The following is a 19,267-nucleotide window of genomic DNA, read 5'->3' as shown; positions in this document are numbered from 1 at the left end:
TTTTTTTCATAATTTAAATTTTCTAAATAAATGAAGAAGGTCGCTAAACATTCGTGAAATCTCCGAAAGTAACGTAACCATTAAAAATGTAAAATCAAAAGCCCGGATAAGGAGAAGAGTAATTTATTTCGATGTAAGTAAAAGTTTTTTTGAAGTTTCTTTCGACCTTGTTTATTTGCTTTAATCATAAATATAATATATAAAAGGCATTTGAAACAAAGTTATAAAGTTTTAAATTAAAAATTAGGCATTTACTTTATAATAGTTGTGCTTTTAATAAAACTAACAAATTTATCTGTTTAATTTAATTTTTATTTTAGCACTTCATAAATTTGAAATGCTTATAAGAAATTCTAAATTCTAATATTGTTCTTGTTGTGGATAATAATTTAAGAAATATTTTTTTTCTCTTTGTTTATTATTTTCATTTACGTAGTATCTTTTTCTGAATAATAATAGCATTTTAATTTTTTTTTATATTTCTTAATTACTTTTAATATTCAAGAGTGATAAAAATACTCAAAATTTAATATGTTATATTTATATTGATATTCTCATTTCTATCTATTATTTTATTCAAGTTAAAACTATCTTTAAGCATTTTAATCAAAAAATTTTTTCTGATTATTATGATTGTCAATAATTAATAATGATTGTTACCATTCTAAACAAACGAACTTTCGTTTATTAGAATAATTTCAAATTGTTAGCTTTTACCATCACGTATATATTTTAGCCCATTATGGATAGTATAAAGTAAGCAAAAGTTTTTTTCTAAAAACATAGACTTCTAACTCTATCATATGCTGTTAATAATTTAATAATATTAATGAATTATATAATCATTATTTATTAAAACAAGTTTCATAATTTCTCATTTGTTTTAATGTAAATATATGACGAGTAATAAACCTTTCATCAGGAGGTATATTACTCGTTACCTTTACCTTCTACTCGTTCGTTTATCCAGCACTCGTTATTTTTACCTTCTTCTGCCAAAAAATGATTCTATAATTTTAATTATTTGTAATAATGATAATTATTCTGATGAATGAAAATTTATTAGAATATTTTAAAATGTTTTGTTTAAAGCAAAACAAAATTAACGTTAAAATATTTGTCTAACTATACGCATCATAAAATACTTTAACCTAATTGGCCATTTTAAATTACATGTTCGAAAAGTAACTATTTGCTTTGGTAAATGAATGAATTAACAATAATTAAACTACTTCTGAGTTTCTTAAATCAGTATATAAATGTAACTAAAAGTGTTTTATTTGGAATAGAGTAGAGCTTCTATCAATCGCGAAATTGGGTGGAAAGGGTATCGCAGATAACAACAATTACGAGTAATCTGAAAAAAAACTAAAAAAAGAAGAATCACGAAAAATAATTCTTAAATGTATTCATACATGAGTATGGATTTTAAGCATATCACAGAAATTTTCCATTTAAATCACTGATCGAAGACCTCATAAAAGTGTTCATACATAAAAGTGTTCAATCTCATTTTCTTATTAAACAAAAATAATGATCGATCACGTGCAATTATAATTTTCGATCTCTTCGAGGTTAATCCACTCGTACATATTAATAAATATAATAACAAAATCATTAGAAGCAATCATAAAAAATTAAAGCTTGCTGTGATTCTAACATTGATTTTATAATGATATAATCAATACATAAATATCCCTTAAATATTTTTTATATCATGGGTTATTCAATATACGCATTTCTTTAATTTAAATATTCTTTGAATTGCTCTTTTTTGCTATATCGGTGTGATACATTATATGGCCTAATAACTTAAAAATTAAAATTAATGATTTGCTTTGTTTGTAATGATTCTAGTCAATTAACATTCTTTAAACTAATTTTAAGAATTTTGTCTTCCTTAACCTATAGATATTAGTTATGTTCTTTAGTGAATTATCATATTGTATGTAATAATATCAGACGCTTCTTAATCATTAACAATTAATTTTTATATTTTTTATTGAGTTTTTTTAAAGGTTGTAAAATGTATGATTATTTTGAATTTTGTTTCTAAAATAATTATAAGTGTTTACACTAAAATAAACACAACTCAATCAAAGAAAACAATATGTAATCCATAAGATACAGAAGAACACGCAAATAATTGACATAAGTTAATTTAAAAAATATAGATATCTTGTAAAAACTAGTCTCGATAGACATTTTCGAGGAGAATCGAAACTAAGTTACACTTAGTGCAAAGTTAAAAGTATTTTTACTTAAGTTAAAAATATTTTTACTGATTTACAGAAACTTTCATATTTCAATATTTCCCCTGCATATCAAAAAAGTATGTAATTATTGCTATTATTCTTCCAATTTCCTTCCTTTTTTTCAAGAACAGGAATAGGTGTCAATATTTAGTTTGGTTGCCAGTAGAAGTAGTTGCATATAGAAAAGAAAATTTCTAGTAAAATGATAGTACTGTATGGTAATGTCATTGTTGGTAAAATGCAACAGCATTTTTCTGGTTAATAAAACCACAATATACGGTAATTAAACCATTCAGTTAGCAATTTATTTAATCATATGGTAACGGATTAACAGAAATTTTCATTTCTTAAATTATAGGGCTTATTACAACACACTTAGTAAAAAATGCAAAACGGAAAAGTAAACTGAACTGAAGAAATGATTTTTATGCCCTGCTTTTAGGTATCATGATGAAATTACCAAATTTTATCACATATTGAAAAACCATGTTTTATTCTTAATTGTATTAAAATAATACCAAACCTATTCGTAAAAAACTAACGAGTTTTTTGGAGTTCCAATAATACCAGAAACCGGATAAATTTTACCATATTTAGGTAGTTTTGACCATAATTTTTTCTTCATCAGGACGCACTTGGTTCGAAACCCACATTGGCCTATCATGCCATGATTGATGATGATGAAATATTACTTTTTATCTTTAGAGCAAAAAATATATATTCCAAGTATTGAATGGAATCCTGAAATTACTGCGCTAGGAATTCTGTTTATCAATATTTGTTAAAGTTTGAGCAGTTAAAGGTTGCAAAAAGTTCAAAACTAACAAAAAATATTGAAAGTTTCAAAAAAGTTTTTTACTTATACGCTAAAAAGAAAACTAAACATTATTATTGGCTTTATTTTTGTTCTAAAGAAAACTTATTTTTATGCTGTAAGTATGAAATATTTCACATTCACCGAACAACAATTTTTTTTGTTCTTAATAGAAACTTTGGAAAAAACAGTTTTAAAATGCTATCAGCTACAAAAATTTATTTTAAAACTGTTGTCTTTCAAGGACTTTTATGTATCTTCTAAGCTATATTCTAAGTATACAAAGGTAATTCAAAAGACTTTCTTTTACTGAATAAGGGAAAAAAATTATATACAAAATGAATAACTTTTGAGATATATCAATGTTTTAAACAACAACCAATAAAAGATAACTAATCTATGTCTTACAAACTAATCAGTCATTTAAATAACAAAAAATAAGTTTTAGCATAATCTTAACCTGTAACTTATTTTAACCTTTTTCTCCGAAAGTTAAAGGCTTGAAATCAATTTTATATACTGGTAAGACATATACCATAGCAAAAATGAAATAGCAATTTTTCATTAATTTCCTTAGTGTTATGGTGTCAAAAATCATATTTTTCATTTTACTATTTGTTAATAACTTAGAAGGATAATGTATCATTCTTTGTATATTTGGAGTTCTTATAATAAATAAAATATTTGAAACTGCACTTAAAAGTTTTTAAATCAGATAATTTTTTCTTTCATTTCATTTTCGTAACATTTTACACAACTTATATCATAACAGTTTTATTTTCATTCTTGGCTTAACAGAGATTGACTTAATTTACTTTAATCAAATAACTGATTGTGTTCTTTCTTCACAAAAATATGTAGCATTCTAAGGTTTTAATACTTTGTGTGGATTATATTGGGAAAAATTAATTTCCACATCGCCCTTAGGATACCGGGAGTCTGTTATATGGAAAGGGGAATCTCCACTCTAGAATATTTTTCCACTTATGGACGAGTCTTTGCAAATATTTTCTCTTGATAATAATTATCAGAGAAAATACTTGATGTGTCCTAATAGTTCATAACTTTTTAAGTAATACTGCAAAAAAAACGTGTTTTACAGTAACATCTTTGGTCACTGAACTTTAATTTGATTACAATAGCAAAATAAAATTAAAATTTATTTAATTTTAGAAATAGCATTATGTTTTCAATGCAGCACAAGATTTATTTATCTTTAAAGAGAAGATTCTTATTTACACTTACAGAGCCTGTTAAAGATGTATGTATAAACAGTCATACACTGTAAAAAAATCCGGCTTAAATACCGGTACTCAGGGTGCCAGCAATTTTTACCGTAAAATCCATTTCATTTTTAAAATTTCACGGAACGAAGAATGTCTGATATAATGCATTTTTTTTACATTATTATTTACTGCAAGACCATTGAATCACTGTAATTAAGTAAATATTTTTATAAGAAGTACCGTATATAATTGTTTGGCAAAAAAGGATTTCACGGATGCTGCAATCAGGGTGCCAGTGTCTTTTAGTATAATTTGATCTGGAATTCTTTACAGTGTAGACTAGAACCCATACAAATCGATGAAGAAGGGTATATTTCAATAGCGATAACACATACGATTTATAAAGTTTTGATTATCATGAAACATGCTTCAACGTGTATACAACTAGAACTCAATGCCTTATAAAAATATTTAATTTATTTTAACACCTGAAATGGGGGCAATTATTTTGCACTTTCAGTGTTTTTACGGAAAGTGACGGTTCACTACGCCAAGTACAGAGGATAGTTCCTGGTTAATATGAAGAATGTTCTATTACACTACTTGGTGTAAAAAAGGTACTAACATTTTCGATATTCAGTAATACTAATATACAGTAATAATGATTTATAATTGCAGAAAAATTAGGTACATATAAGAATCCGTAAAGTTATTTTTAAGAAACAATATAAAGTAAGAATCATTAATTTAGATTATATTGTTACAGTAATTCTTAAAATAAAATTGGTCTGTAAATCAATTATACAAGTACACTGAAAAAAATTCCGGATCAAATTAAGATATAAAGTACCAGAACTTTAGGCGCATCATCCGGAAAATCCATTTTACCGTAAGATATTATACTGTAATTTTGACAGTAGAATATTAATTAGAGTGAATCCATGATTTTACGGTAAGTTATATTACTATAAAAATATATGGTATTTACGGATTATCAGTTTTTTTGTTCCGTAACATGTTCCAGAAAAAAATGGAATTTTGGGTTAAAAGTACCGGCACTCTGAGTGCCGGTACTTTTTACAGTAATTTGATCTGCAATTTTTTACAGTGCAGCACAGAAAGAATATTAAGATGAATTCGAACTATGCTTAATAGATCAGAGGGGTTATAAGTTATACATAATAAAATTATTTAATACAGTTCGAAGAGACTTTAAAATTAAAAAATAAATCACCTTACTATGCTATGCAACTTACAACTTATAGAAAATTACATTACAAAAACTCAAGTTTTGGGGCCCATCCGCCAAGCAAATGAAAATTCATTGAAGCGATGCCAGTCCTCCTGAGACGAGCGTATCTTATCGGTGATCTTTTGTTTATGAAGATATATAGTAGCATGAAAGGCAATCTGCCGCCAAGTCGTACTCGAATTTGTAAACAATCAATTGACGATTTTCAAACGGCTCCAACACTGGTGTCAAATATAATTCACCTAAGATGCAAATGCACTTGAGAAAGGTGTAAGCTTTTTTCATTAGAGGTGTTTTGATTGATTTACACTCTTTAATTGTTTATCTCGTTTATAAAATCCCGTGTGTATCTCGTATGTAAAATCTCGATTTGGTGTTGAAATACACACAATATTTTCGATTGCTCAATACAAAATTTGGAGAAATATACACCACAGTTTATACAGTGTAGAAAAAACATGGTTTATGAGGTATTTTTCTAAACAAATTAATTATGAAATTAATCTTCACATGGTTGTACACAAGGTTGCATTGCGTTTGAGTGAAGCAATTAATTGTTGTTTTAATTGAGGCAAGGAAAAATTTCACCACTCTCATCTTTTTTTTAAATATTTGTTGGGTACGTTCTTTTAAAATATAATGTTAGCACAAAAATGTTCCTTTAAATTGATTCTTTAAAACATAATAACAAAATTTTGCAGCACAAGCTGAAAAATTGCATAGTTAAATTAAATGTTTATCTTTTGCCTAAATGATTTAGAAATGATTATAAAAAAATATGATTTATGAAGCATATTGTAATAAAAATTATTAATAAAATTTATTTGCACAAGGTTGACTATCATTAAAGATACTTAGGTGCAAATTTAACTAGTGTTTTATGAAGCAATTATTTATTGTTCTAATCAGGACAAGAAAAATGTCCTTTCTGTCCACTCTAATATTTTTTTTATCATTTGTTTGTAAATTATTAAAAAAATATCAGCGCAAAATTATTCCTTTCATATGATTTTTTAAACATTTAGAACAGAATTTTACAATCCAAGCAAAAAACAATTTACATTTAATATAAACGTTTATCTTTTTCCTAAATGATTTAAACATGATTAAACCTTGGGATACTATAGAAAACATGATTTATGAAGCGGTTTGATATGAAAATCATTAATAAAATTAATTTACACAAAGTTAACTATCATGAAAGACAACTGGGCACAAACCTTACAAGCGTTTTACAAAGCAATTATTTATTGTTCTGATAGGGGCAAGAAAAATATCGCTATTAACTCCTCATTATTTATGTGTAAATTCTTAAAAAAATTTAAGCGCGAAAATATTCCTTTCAGTTGATTCTGTTAGAAATTATAGCAAAATTTTACACTAGCTAAAAATTTGCAAATTTAATTTAAATGTTAGTATTTTTCTCTGAAGGATTTGAACATTAATATACCAGGGAAAAACATGATTTATAAAGTATTTTTTAATAAAAATGTTTTATAAGTTATTCTACGAAAAGTTGACTACCGCACATCATACTTGCATGCATATTAAGCAAGCCTCTTCATCATCTGTTGACTTACATAAAACATACTAATCCATACTCTTGTTTAACTCATTAATAACAAAAGTTTTTTTTCAAATTTAATATTTATGTGTTCTAGATGTAATAAATGTATTTTTAATATTTTTTTCTTATCTCCGATTAGGAGGTAGTAGTGACTTTTAAGAAACATGAAACAAAACTGTGGAATGATACCTATCCGAAAAGGAAAAATTCTAAAGATAGTGTGAATGATTGCTTTATTTTAATTTATTACCAGATGAAACATTCATAAACACTTTAAAGGCTGTAGTTAAATTTAAACACCAATAATTGATAAAGTTAACACCAACTTCACATGCATTGACTCTACTTCTAATTTGTTTCGCCAATTTTGGCTAAGGTTTGGAACTTCTTAGACGAACACGATAAATTGTTTACAATCGAGAAATAATAGAGATAATTATGTTCTCAAAAGATTTACATAGATGAATGTCTATTGTATTAAAATTTTATAATATTTAAATTCTATCCGATTCTATTTTGTTAAACCTAATTCAAATTTATATTTATGTTCTCTATGTGCTATGCGTAAGTTTGATTAACAAACTAATTTTATTTAAGAAAAGTTGCATGTATGTTTACTAAAGTATTTTTACTTTATATTTTATAGCAAAAATAACTTTCATTATTTTATGAAATGAGGGTAAAAAAAAGTTTTGAATTCTGCAATTGAGATATGCAAATTTCAACTTCATGTTAAATTACGTAATTCACAAAGAAAACACGTATTGTATATTTACATTTCTGGTGGAAAAAAGAGTCATTTTGGTTTATAAAACCTAAGTATACCGTATTTAAATCGTTCATTTGGTAATTTTGCCATTCACATGGTAATGGTTGATATCATTTACTGGAAATTCTGGTATTGAAAATCATAGTTATTATTGCCACATATTTTGTAAAAATGCAAAACTGAAATTTTTTTTTTAACCTAATAAATAGTTTTTTGCCATTTTTAGGCATCATGATAAAATCATCTAATTTTGCCACATTTACCAAACTTTTTCTCAGAATGTAAAACAATATTTAATTTTTAATTTTACCAAAATCATTACCAAAGCATTTTGATAAAAATTGCTGAGCTTTTTTAGTGTTTTCCAAATGACAGAAATAAAGTAAAGTGTACCATATTCTGGTAGTTTTGTTCGTACTTTTTTCTCAGAGTTTAATTAAAGAAATGGAATATTTGAGTGAAACCAGCGAAATAATTTTTGAGTAAAGGAAGTTAATTTTCATTTTTAAGAACAATTGAACCATTTGCGATTGTGCTACTTAAAATTGCTTAGTTTAACTATTTTTATACTGCAGTACCTTATTTAAACTTTTTTTTTCCTCATTTATAAATTTAAACTCTTTTTTGCAGATGTAAAAAAAAATAATAACTAAAAATATTTTTTTTGCAATATTTTTTCTGTATATGCGATTTTAACAATTGTATTTATTTTTTTATTCTCTTAAATAGTTCTTAAATAGGAAAATATATACGAGAATAAAAATAATTAAACTTTCGTCCGCTATTAGGACCATACTATTAAAACCAAGAACTCATTAAGGCAATATGTTCAAGATTTCGGCTAACTTCCATATGCTAAAGTAGGTTTATTTACAGAAAGTAGGTTTTTGTATCTTAAAGAATTCTTTGCATAAATTTATTAGAATATGAAAGTTAGGCTCTCAAACTATTAATATTGCATTCAAATACGCTATATTCCGATCACTATATCAGAATTTATAAAATTGTTTTTTACTTTTTGTTATTTTGCACACAGTTCATCCAAACATGAAAATTATATTCAAATTATGTCGAAAATATGTTTTGGTGCATAAATACATTATGATACATTGAGTGATATGGAATTTTTTGAAATTAAACTTTTATACATAGATAAAAAATGTGATAATGTGATAATACATAAAAATGTGATAATGCATAGATAAAAGATGTGATAATGTAAATGATGAGACTACTTGAAGCATTCTAAAAGCCTTATATAGTGCTCTATGAACTTTACTTTATATGTATGAATAACTCAATCCTGAAAAGTTATTTATATCAAGTAAATGTATTAAAAAAAACAATGTTTCTTTTAAAAGTACACAAATTAAAGTACACAATTTTAATACACTGAAAGGTAAAATATTGTCAAAACTATCAGAATATAGTGAAATTTACTGTGTGTATGGAAACATCAAAAAGTGCGGTAATTTTTACCAAAGCACTTTGGCAATGCTTTTGATAAAATTAACAATAAAATATGGTTTTATAATATGTTTTAAAAATTTGGTAAATGTGGTAGAATTTGGTAATTTTATCATGGAACATTAGAGCACGGCGTAAGGAACATTTAATCGTTTAAATTTACTTTTCAGTTTCAAAATTTTTACTAAATTTGTGGTATTAAGCATTATAATTTTGAGAACCAGAATATCTGGTACCAAATGAATGGTTTAAACACCATATATTTTAGTTTTATTATACAGAAATGACATTATCATACAGTACGGTAATTACACCAGAATTTTTTCTCCCAGCAGAACTGATTGGATATTGAGAAAATATTAGTGGGAATTAATCAATAGAAATGCGCAAATTATTTACGTTTAACTAAAAGTTTTCCTACTGGCTAAGTATTCGACGTAGATATTAGTAAATTTCATTTAGAAAGGATGTAACATAATCAAATTTAAAAAAAAATACACGTATTGTTACAAAATTAAACTTTAACTTGGAGCATCCCGAATAAAAATTGTATTTAAGCAATTATAATTTTTCAAATTTTAATTTCTTAATACAAATTTCTTAATTTTCGTTTTAAAATTTAAAACTCGTAATGCGCAAAAACTATGTTTCTTTTTTCAAAAAAAACAGCAGGCAATTTTGTTTGCGCTTTTTGAAAAGTAATTTTCAGCAAAAAAAAAAAATTTCTAAACAACGATAAATTTTTTACGACATTTAAGAAAAGTAGAGAAAAAGTATGATACTGAGGGCGATAAATTGAGGACGAGCAATTTTATTTTTATGTTAATACAAATTTTAGTAGTTATTTACAATCATTTTCTTCTTCAGAAAAATTGTGCAAAAATGCTTTGAGTTCGGATTAAATTACGTAACTTCTAAAATAAAAAACTAATAGCTATTTCCTTCAATTTTAAGTATCAAATAAAGACGTTCTAATTTAAGGCATGTGATGCTCGTACCAGTATTGCTTCAAAACAACTTTCATTTACGAAATTTTTCTTAATTTTGAAGCACTGGTTTAGACTGAAAATGTTGTAATCAAGAGCTTTCAAGGACTCTTCTTAAGCTTAAGTTAAAAGAATATTTCTCCCGAAAAATAATTAAAGGATGGGTATCGGAACGGACTTAATTATCAGAATTTAAGGATTATATTTTTAAGAATACAAAAGATGATGCCACTTTTAGTTTACTCTTGCATTTTTATTTGTAAGTTATAGAAAAGATTATTCAAAAGAACTGACGCTTTTTTTAATTAAAAGAAGTATTTTATGAAATATTTCTTTCTGCAGCTGAAGAAAAAAGCTGTTTCCAAGAACAAAATTCGGTTTTATAGTTTCTATTTAATAATATATACTTAATATATAATAAACAATATATGATAAATAATACATAATAAATAATAATGCATAATATTCAATAATATGTAATATTTAATATTTAATAATGCATAATAGTATAATAAATATACAAATATTTACCAATATTTTTGCAGAATTCCGATTGACCACACGGAAAAGAATATTCTAGTAAAATGAGAGTACTGTATGGCATTGACATTTCTTGAAAAAACAATGCATAATTAAATTGGAATGTACGGTGTTTAAACCATTGATTTGGTTAATTTTGTCGTTCATATGGGAGCAATTAACCGGAAATTCTACTGTAACATATTAGTCTCCCCATAGTGTCAGAAACACGATAAATTTTGTCAGTTTTGACCACACATGTTTTCAGTGCGCAATTAATGTATATTTCTAGAATATAATTTTGAAACAAATTTAAAAATTCACTGTAATAGAAGCAAATGTAAAGACCTAAATAACAAAAACATTATCAAAAACTGACAATTCATTTTAGAGGCCGATTAGAGCAAAAGGAGGATGAAAATCGTCTTAATGTAAATGTAAAGAGTCTGAAACATCAATACGAATCATTATACATAATATAACTCAAAGAAGGTCAGCATATAAAGAATAATCTAAGTTGCTGTTATATAATAACCACTTTTTTATTTTCTAAGTTAGGGAACAGGCTGAAAAAAGTTTGGTTATTTTAATGCTAGTCTTAATTTTGCTCGAGTATTAATTAGTGAAGCAAAAATTCTCTACTAATTAAAATACTTTTTAAAAAGAATAAAAAATTTTTTTTTTAAAAAAAATGGTATATATTCTTTTTTGTAATTTGATTTAATATCGACCAAAACAGTTACTGTGATATAGGAAAGAAGTATTGTATTAATTGAAATGAGTTTTTTTTTCAATATCTTAAACTAAACAATACGAAACCAAAAATTTTTGAAGCAGTTATGACATTCTTACTGAAAAATCTCCCTTTTATTTTCTACTTCACTTATTTTTCAGCTTCATTTCTCGGTAGCTGTTCAGTATACAGTGAAATAAAAAAATTTAAGAATTAAAATTACATAGTTTTTTAATATGCATTTATATTGATAATTATTGATATGTTTATTGATACATAATTAAATTTTTATTAAAATAAAAAATGTAAAAAAAGTAACAAAATTATTACAAACCATTTTATACAAAATTTCCTCAGTATATAAGCGAGTTCGACATATTCGTGTTTATTTTTTAAGCTCAGTTATACAACTGTGGTAAAACACCTAGAGAGTAAAAATAGCCTTAAGAAGACTTAACTTTTGACTAGTCAAAGTTTTTGAGGTAAGGGCTACATCACACAGATTGTGGCTACAATCCTATGTTCGGAGTTGAAAATCAGATTCTACCAGAAAAAATTAAGAATTTTAAAGAAAGTTGTAGCATACATTATTGCTTGTATTGTTAATTATTTCATAATATACCGGCTAATAAAACCATAAATATTGGATTTTACTACGCAAAAATCCTAACCATTTGGGGAAGTTCCTTTTCTTATTTTGCTCACTAATGTGCTTAGAAAAGAATTTTTGGACTATTCATTGCTAAATTCTGAATCATTAACAATGACAATCAATTTTTTATGGTAACAGCAAAATAACAATTTTTAAAGACATTCTTCTTTAAATACAATTGAAAACTATTTGCAAATATTTAAGTAATCATGAAAGAACATCAAATCCAGGCCTTTAAATAAATAAAGTGTTCTTTTCTAAATAATTTGAATGATGATGCATGAAAGTTGACATTAATTACACATTTGAAGGCACTTCATATGACCTCGCAAAACCTTCAGTCAGACACAAAATTTAAGGAATCGTTAATTTTTTGCACTTTGCAAAATTAAAAATTCTCAGATTTACCGTCATTTTACAAAACATAAGATCCTAAAGTTGTTAAATTGATGATGAGAAGTTCAATATTTGTTTTGGATTTATTATTTAGAAAGATTTATAATTTTAGAAATCTTTATTTTTAGGTCATTAATTATATACTGAAAACATTGATAGATTTATTTTTATTCCTATGAGACACCTATTTATCGAGTCTTACATCTCATTACTAAATAAAAATTGCTAGAAACTGTTAATAACTAGTAAGTGTCAGTTTTAAAGTTTAACAGAGCTTAGAGACATAAATGAATATGACATACGAGTTAGAAAGGCATGACGTAGATCTGGCGAAATCGAAATTCGAGTAATTTAAAATTGGCTTCTTTATTGGCATTTCATTAAATTGTAGTTTATTTCTTAACTGCCTTGCTAAATCTGTTAACCCCTTAACAGTGACATATATTTCAGAAAAAGTGAACCAAAAATGGAAATTTTATTTGACAGTCTAATTTTGTTCTTTATATTATTATAAAAGTTAGAAAATGGTTTTTTATTACAAAAATAGAATTTTAAATCCAATAACCGTATATTAATGGATTACATACACATCTTATTCAATTAGAGGAAATTAAACAAAATTTTGAAGCTAAATATAATATAACTAGTGTAATATAATATAAGAAAACAACAATATGATTTTCAATAAATAAATTTTACGCTAATTAAATTTTACAGTTTGATATATCCCAAAACACGTTACTGCACACAAGCCATTGACTGAAGTCGTAATTGGTGAAAAAGTAGGACCACTAATGCCACTATTAGGACCATTATTAGGAAAATAGTAAATTAAGTATCCTAAAGTAGAAACGAACTCAGCTTGGGCTTCACAAAATAGAAACGTTAATTTTTCACCTGCCAGAAGTCAGTTTTTAATATCATAGAGTAAGAATTACAAAATAATTATTTATTGTAATCGTCTTAAATTAATCGGATTAAAAATGGGTTGTTTTAAACTTCTTTGTAGACATTTCAATAAATTACTATCTATTTTTAATCTGAGTTGCTTCAGTGCATTAAAGGAGACAAAAATGGGTAAAATATCAGAAAATATCTTGCAAACATTTTTTTATAATTTCTAATATAAAGTGAAGGATTCTTAGAAAATTGAAGAAAATAAGTCACAGAAATAAACGCTTATTTTAAAAATGCATTTTTATTCTCAATGCAATGTAGTAAAGCATTTTAAATCGTATTTTTAAATTTTTCATTGATATTCTGCTCCTTATTATTTCACTTTTAATTATCTATTCAATAATATGAAACACATAGTGATTATCAGTTTGATACCCTTTCTTACGATTATTTTAAAAAGCTCAAAAAGTGTTTCGAAAGATTGCAATTAATTTTTCTCAAACTTATAATGGTTCGCTGACTCTATCACATATCGTTATCTAGGCTGTAATTCGAAAGCTGTTTGCTTAAATTCCTTTTATAAGATATTTTTTTAACCATTAATTTTTGAAAAATATGTGAGGAATTACAGTAAAACTGTAAAAAGCAATTTTAAATCAGTATTTTTGTCTTTCGTTCTATGACGTAACAAAATAAAAGTAAATTTCACTTTGAATAAATTAAAAAAGACAAAATATGAATACTCAACATATCATCGAATATGAATATGAGAAAAAAATATTTTTCACATATTAATAAATTTTGTGTCAACGAGCAAGTTATTTAAAGAATTTACAATTTTTGGCTGTTTAAAGCTCATATTTAAAGAAGTATTTTTAAAAAAGTTTGTTATATTTAAAAAAGAAAAAACCTTGTTTTAAAGATATGCATTGATTAAATCTTTCGCAAGTTGCACTGTTAGAATTTGCATACTAAAATTATGGTAAAATAACCAGCAAAAGTCGGACCGTTCAATTATCCATAAAATTTACTGTAAAGAGCACTTTTTATCTTTATGGCTTTGAAACCATTCATATCTAGTATTTTAAAAAAAACATAAATACAAAACTAAATGATTTTAAAACAACCATGGTTACAAAACTGTAAAAAAGAAATTTAACTGGACATTGGAGATCGTTTAGCAGCTTTATGGTGATGATATCTATGAGTGGATGAGAGAATCGTATTCTAATTGCCAGGGTTACAAATAGGAGAATGCAGGAAACTGGAAACTCTTCATGTTTTGAAGGGAATAGAGGAAATATTGCTGTGCCAACGTTAGGATTCAAGCCCCCGTTCTGTAGAATTGGCATGTTTCTGGCTCTATGGGAACAACAAAAAGTTCGTTAATTTTTATTGAATCTTATTAGTAATGATTTTGGTGAAATTAAAAATAGAATATCGTTCTATAATGTGAGATTAAGTTTGGAAAATGTGGTAAAATGTGATACTTTTATCATGATACCTTAAAGCATATAAAACCATTTATTCGGTTAAATTTACTTTACAATTTTTTATTTTATTCTTAATGTTTAGTAACAAGAACTACAATTTAAAAAACCAGAATTTTCACAAACTGTTTGCATATAAACGAAAAAATTACCGGATGAATGGTTTAAATACCGTAGATTTTGGTTTCATTAGCCAAAATTATGTTTTATTTATTTGTTTTTTTTTAGTAGAAATATCATTACCATACAGTATGGAAATTTTACCTGAATGTCTTTTTGTCAGTATATTAATCATTTATCAGGAGCCTCATGTAATATTATAGAGAATTGAAAGTAAAAAGTTTCTCCAACTATTTTTAGGAGAATCCGTACACTGTTCGAATTTTCATTCCAAAATTATAGTAAAATAACCGGCAGCAGTCTGTCCATCCAATTAACCGTAAAATTTATGGCAAAGAACATTTTTTATCTTTACGGTTTTTAAAACATTTACAACTAGCATGGTTTCAGAATCAGTGAAAAGAAATTTAATTGGACTTGGAGATAGTTTAGCAGCTTTATAGTGCTGCCATCTATGCGTAAATGCTTTAATATGGTATCGTGCTCTAATAGACCAGAGTTCAACTTTTCATTCTTGAAAGGAATAAAGGAAATTTAGTAGTATCGACTCTGGGACTCGAACCCCTATTCAAGTTGTCATGAGATTGACAGATTAGCCATTTCGGCTATAATATGTACCCAACTGCAACGAACTAAGTAGCTTCATTAGCTGGGGCGATAATATTGTGGTTGTTTAACCGCATTAGGTGAAATACGTTAATAAACGATTTTCTCACAGTTAGAGTTTTGAATACCATCCTACTTATGTTTATTTGACTGTTTTGTTTTAATATGGTAAAATAACAATTAAATAAATTGTTATTTAACTATTTTACCTGAGAAATTTATCTGGCTGAGATAAAGTAAACATAATTCTCTAAATTATTTTACGACTCTTAGGAGGGCATAGGGGTTTATCTTTTCCCAACTCCACAGGGAGATTACTTTAAAATGAAATCGGAAACACAAATACACGATCGGGGAAAGTGTTAATTAATCAGATACCTCTTAACACGATGAATCGAATCAAACTTCGATCGAAGACTCTACCCACTACACTATTCTGTTAGGCAGGCACACACAATTGGAATAAACAACAATACAAACAGAAAAAAGTATCTTAAAAATGTGAACAAGAGAATCCTAGTATTTTTATAAATCTGATACTCGCTTATACGTGTTGGGACAAAAAATTACGAAATTTAACAGAGAATATTGCTTTTTTTTTTTTTTTTCTATATAAAATTTCTTCTATAAAATCCTGTTCAGTATGGATGAATCAATTATATGGAGTAGAATCATAACACATGTAGTGTACTTATTTTATTACTTATTTCGAACAACATCTAAGTACGAAAAGTTTAAAAATTAACGAGAAAATATTAAGAATCATTACATATAGAAGAAAATAAAGGGTGGAATTAAGGGGAATACTTGGAATGTTCGACTCGAATTTGAGAAAAAAATGTAATCTCTTTATTTTACATTTAAAATTCAATTCCATATCGATATATTTTGCAAGATCCTATAACTGTGGTCATTAAAGATCAAATTGGGACATTTAAAACATTAAACATTGCTAAAATGAAGTTTATAATCAATAATTAAAAATGCTACTCTGTAAAAAAATGGTGTATCTTAACACCAAAGATAATTCCTAAGTGTTTGGAGTAGTGGAACACCAGAACTGTTCTATTTCTCTACTTGTGAAGTAAACAAGTTGTCATTTTTGGTGTTCAATAACAATACATTTTGTAAGAATTATAAAATGTGATACACGTAAGTTAGTTGTTTTCACGATACAATTTCAAGAAAAAATAGTTAGTTTCAGATACTTACATACACTAATTCTTAGCATGAAATGAGTTTGTTTGTTAATCAAACGCAGGCTTGGCATGAAAAGGATATTAAGATGAAATGTATATTTTCTTCCAAATTAAATACCGGATTAAGCATTAATCCGATAACTTTAAAGGCCACAGTTAAATATTTGTCCCAATAATTAATAAAGTTTACACCTAACTCATATGCATTTACTGATCGATTCACGAATTATTTTCGCCAATTTTGGCTCTTGTTTGGAAACCTTCAGACAATAGCGGTAGATAGTTTATAATATAGAAGAGAAAAAAAATGAAAACTGGTTTTCTGTTCACATGCTGCAGAAATAGAATCCTCAGAATCATCCCCAAAAATAGAAGTAAACTCTTATAAAAAAAGGCATGCATGTTTTTATTTGTATAATTAACGTAATTTATTCTCTTAAAAGAAGATTTACGTATATAGGTCAATTGTATAATACATTTTTATAATACTATATATCCATTCACTTCGGTGTTTTTAAGCTTACTTTTAATTTACATTAAAATTCTCTCTGCGTTGTGTATGTTTGATTAAAAACTTTATTTTGAGAAAGATTGTACAAATGATTATTACTTTAGATTATCTTGCAAAAATACTTTTACTAACTCTTATATTTATCATATCTTACTGCAATTAAAAGTAAGTGTTTTGGTGCTTCTAAATAACAAAAAGAGTAGCAGATACTTCACACCAAGAAGTGAAAAAGAAATATTCTTAGTTTAGTGAAACATATGGATCCAAGAATTGTGTATGGTGTTTGCTAAGCCACTACGGTATAAAGTAGTTGCTAGTGTTGAAATGCACTGAAATTTTTACTGTGTCAAAACATGCATGCATTTTGTATAACTGACCATTTGGATGAAAACAAGCGATTAACAGTTTACAAAACAACAACAAACTCTTGCCATTTTATATTTGATTGTAAGAAATCTACTTATGACATCCGAAATACTACCAATATTTGTGTTCTCGGAAGCAAAAATAATTCACGAATGTTGTAAAGATGCGTGTAAGCCATTTAGATAGAACTAGGTCACCACGAATGAGCGAAATCAAAAGAATGTCGCCGATGAAAGTCAACAATCACATAATCGCTTAGGTGTATGCTCGAAATATTTGATATTAATTTGCTGGTTCATATTATTACATTTATTCGATATATTTGCTGAAGATAGATTAGGAGAAATATCAGTGTTCAATGTAGTGGCATTTGACTTTTAAAAACATTGATGTGGGGCATACCGGGAAAATGTATACCAGGCAGAATTCGATCTAGTGTATATTTCGGACATTTACCAAAGCGACTGTCAACATTTACCGGTGGAAGTCTACAACCACTAATTTCGTTCATTCACAGTTACAAGTGCATTCTTTAAAGAGTATAAGAATGTTAACTATAAAAGGAAGTTTCATTTAACACAATTCTTTGGGTTGCTCAACACCAAATTGGGAATGATATTGCACAACAGTGTAGTAAATCAAAATTCAAAGCCAATTATGATTTTTTTTAAATAAAGAGAATTATGTAAACAATTGTGTTTAACATTATTATTAGTAATTTATTTTCAAATATTCTTTGAAAAAATATTTAATTTAATATGTATTTCTTTTATTTTTACTTGTTTTTAAAAATTTAATTCATTAACTTAGCCGAATGATTCATTGCATTTAAACTTGAAATATTTATATCAACTTTTTTTGGCAACACAGTTTAGAAATGCTCATCTAAAGAAAGGAATTTGGAAATAAGGAATGAAACTTTTATTGAACTTCGTCATAATTTTGGCATAGATTAAAATATGCACACATATTATTCAAATTATAAATACTTGCGGAGGAATATATAAATCGAAGTTAATATTTTCTAAAGTTAGCATGTTTGCTAAAGTTGATTAAAATCCAATAAATGAAGTTTCCAGTTTGTTCAGATTGCTACGCTGATTTCGATTGAGAATGCGTTGCACAAAATAGCATACCAACCAAAACTTTATCATTAAAAATAATGTTATTATATTTTTTTTTAAATGAAATATTTAAATAACAGATAATTGATTTTAAAATAAAAATTATTGTCATTATACTAAATAATGGAACTGAATCATTATATTGAATAATGGAACGGAATGAAATATGCCGCAAAATAGTTTGCTAACCAAAACTTTAACAATCAAAATTACGATTTTTTTTTAAAAAATTGAAATAATAAAAAAATGTAATATTATTATAATATTATATTATAATATTATTATATTATACTAATAATATTTATAATTATAATTATT

This window comes from Parasteatoda tepidariorum, chromosome X1 (assembly GCF_043381705.1).
Source record: "Parasteatoda tepidariorum isolate YZ-2023 chromosome X1, CAS_Ptep_4.0, whole genome shotgun sequence".
Lineage (NCBI taxonomy): Eukaryota > Metazoa > Arthropoda > Arachnida > Araneae > Theridiidae > Parasteatoda > Parasteatoda tepidariorum.
Note: the sequence above shows the minus strand (reverse complement) of the source record.